Raw genomic sequence first — 3,501 nt, forward strand, 5'->3', positions numbered from 1 at the left:
GTACGGGACCAAAGCATTAGCACTTAGTGAATACATGACCTCCTCAAACTACGATCATCACCGGAAGTGTCCCGACTATTGTCACTCCGGGGTTGTCGGATCATAACACGTAGTAGGTGACTATAACTTGCAAGATAGGATCAAGAAAATAAATATATTCATGAAAACATAATAGGTTCAGATATGAAATCATGGCACTCGGGTCCTAGTGACAAGCATTAAGCATAGCAAAGTCATAGCAACATCAATCTTAGAACATAGTGGATACTAGGGATCAAATCATAACAAAACTAACTCGATTACATGGTCAATCTCATCCAACCCATCACCGTCCAGCAAGCCTATGATGGCGGTGAGCATCATGAAATTGGTGATGGAGGATGGTTGATGATGACGATGGCGACGATTTCCCCTCTCCGGAGTCCAAAACGGACTCCAGATCCGTCCTTCCGAGGAAGAACAAGAGATGGCGACGGCTTTGTATCGTAAAACGCGATGAATCCTTTCTTTAATTTTTTTTCTCCCCGAACGTGAATATATGGAGTTGGAGTTGAGGTCGGTGGAGGTCTGTGGGACCCACAAGGCCAGAGAGCACGCCCCAGAGGGGTGGGTGCCTCCTCCACCCTTGTGGACAGGGTGTGGGTCCCCTTCACTTGATTCTTTCGCCGATATTTTTTATTTATTCAAAAAATGATCCCCATGAAGTTTCAGGTCATTCCAAGAACTTTTATTTCTGCACAAAAATAACACCATGGCAATTCTACTGAAAACAACGTCAGTCCGGGTTAGTTCCATTCAAATCATGCAAATTAGAGTCCAAAACAATGGCAAAAGAGTTTGAAAAAGTAGATACGATGGAGACATATCAACTCCCCCAAGCTTAACCCATTGCTTGTCCTCAAGCAATTGAGTTGACAAACTAAAAGTGATAAAGAAAAACTTTTACAAACTTTGTTTGATCTTGCTGTTGCAAATATGTAAAGCCAACATTCAAGTTTTCAGCAAAGATTATGAACTAGCCATATTCAGAATAACATTTAGGTCTCACATTTACTCATATCAATGGCATAATAAACTAGTGAGCAATAATAATAAATCTCGAATGACAACACTTTTATAAAACAATCATGATATGATATATCAAGATGGTATCTCGCTAGCCCTTTCCGAGACCGCAAAACACAAATGCATAGCACCCCTGAAGATGAAGGACTGACTAGACATTTTAATTCATGGTAAAAGAGATCCATTCACAGTCATACTCAATATCAATTAATATAACAACACATACAAATGACAGTGGTGCTCTCTAACTGGTGTTTTGTATAAAAGGACAATGACTCAGCAATAAAAGAAAATAGATATGCCCTTCGCAGAGGGAAGCAGGGATTTGCAGAGATGCCAGAGCTCGAGTTTTTGAAATAGAGATAAATAATTTTTGAGCGGTATGCTTTCATTGTCAACATAACAACCAACATATCTCGGCATATTCCATACTAGATACATTATAGGCGGTTCCCAAACAGAATGGTAAAGTTTATACCCCCCACCACCAACAAGCACACTCCACGGCTAGTCCGAAACAATGGGTACCGTCCAACTAACAACAGTCCTGGGGAAGTTTTGTTTGAAAATAAAAAATACAAAGAAAGAAATTTAGGAAAACGGGGACAAAAAATAACACAAAAGTTAGATAGCCTGGGTGTGGGCTATAGAAAAATCATGGATGACAATTTGGTCAGAGAAAAATTGAGGAAAAAACCTGACATACCAGATTTCTGGTCTGAGATTGGGTTAGATGTAGATATTTTGGTAGTTTCTAACTGTGAGATCAATACAGTCGATGACATTAAACTCACAAAAAAAACAATGAGCAAAATTGGTACTGATGAAAGTTTGGAGAACTAGGCCATGGATTTGAGCCCAACAGTAGGCTGTCCTGGCCCAGATAGTGGGAAAATGGGGAAAGAAAATACGCTATCAAATTCCTTCACCCAACTAAACTCCTCCCAAGATCTCTATGTAAAGAGCAAGAAAGAGGGGGTCGATTTTAGGGTTTCCCAGTGAGCCGCAGTCGGAAGAGAGAGACATGGACAAAACAGAGGGAGAGATTTGGGGGGTAGGTCGATTTAACAAGGGGGAAGAGATGGTTGGTAGTATAGGAGGAAAGAGGAGGGAGATGATTATCACAAGAATCATCTGCCCTGGGAGGAGAGGAGAGATTCCACTCGAGGGAGAGAGAATTGGAGGTTTCAAGACAAACAAGAATTGAGGCAAGATCTAGTTTCAAGAGGGGGGGAATGCTGAGGGAGACCAGACTAACAGTAAAAGCAAAGGGAAAGAGGAGGAGACAAGGGCAAATCAAGGGGAAGCTGTTGGGATTGAAGAAAAGGGAGGTCAAGATCTGGCACATCAACAACAACTATTGCTCAAGGTTCTGCTGGCACAAATCTCGCAAGGTAATTTTTTTCCTGAAAATGATGCAACTATAAGAGTTGGGACTAGTGATGGACAGATTAAGGCTGGAATAGACAACATAGTTGGTGATGGAGGCAAAACAAATCCAGAAGTAGGGGCTTAGATGAAACAGGGGAGAGAGAATTAGATGACAGTGAGTGGAGAAGGACCATAGTTGCAGAGGGGCTCCAATGACAATGATAGGGAACAATACAACAATAGGAATAGTCAGGAAGGAGGAAGACTGGGAATTGGTGGGATAAATAGGATGATGTGCACCAAATGCAAAGACTCCAGTCACATGACAAAAGATTGTACTCTTGGACACTGTGTAGTCTGTGGAAAAAAGAACCATATCACTGATGACTGCACCTGGCTGAAACAGATGAAGCATGTCCCAAAGTTTGTGGGGTATGCAACTAGGGGGCTCGGGGTGTTGCTGGTTCAGAGTGCCAAAGAGGTCTTGGATATTGAAAACCCGAATCCCATGGCAATAATAACAGTGGTGTCTGGTGAAATTAATGAAACTCAATTAATGAAGAGAATGCATTATATGTTCAACTGGAACTGGCAGTGGAGATGTAAGAAACAAGGAGAAAATGCTTTCCTGGTCAGATTTCCTAACAAGGGAAGACTGATGAAGTTGAACAAATGCAATGATTTTACCTTGTTGGGTTCAGGTGCTGTGATCAATGTGAGAGGGTGGAGCTTTGACTCATAGGCTATTGGTAAACTTCACACAGTCTGGGTCCAATTTGGAAAAGTGCCTGAATGTTTCAGGCATTTTTTGGGATGTGTGAGGTGGCTACCACTTTATGGCCAGTGCTAGAGATTGATATGAATACAATCACTAAGGAGAAGATCAAAGCTAAGGTGGGGATCAGAGACTATGAAAAAATACCACCATATACCGAGATCACTAACAAAGAGCTAATGATATACAGGGTTATACCAGAATTAGAAAGTGTGGTAGAGATGGGCTGGTATGGAGAACACAAGAGACATGAGATTGAAGGGGCATAAGTAGACACTAATGAAGAAACC

At 41.5% G+C, this 3,501-nt stretch overlaps 1 pseudogene; it reads left to right on the top strand.

Annotated features, from left to right (window-relative positions):
- Positions 1–2,725: 2,725 nt before the first annotated feature.
- LOC147981039 (uncharacterized) lies at positions 2,726–3,480 on the top strand (annotated as a pseudogene).
- Positions 3,481–3,501: the final 21 nt, after the last annotated feature.

Source organism: Triticum urartu, chromosome 3A, assembly GCF_056163025.1.
Source record: "Triticum urartu cultivar PI428250 chromosome 3A, HENAU_Tu73, whole genome shotgun sequence".
NCBI classification, from domain to species: Eukaryota; Viridiplantae; Streptophyta; class Magnoliopsida; order Poales; family Poaceae; genus Triticum; species Triticum urartu.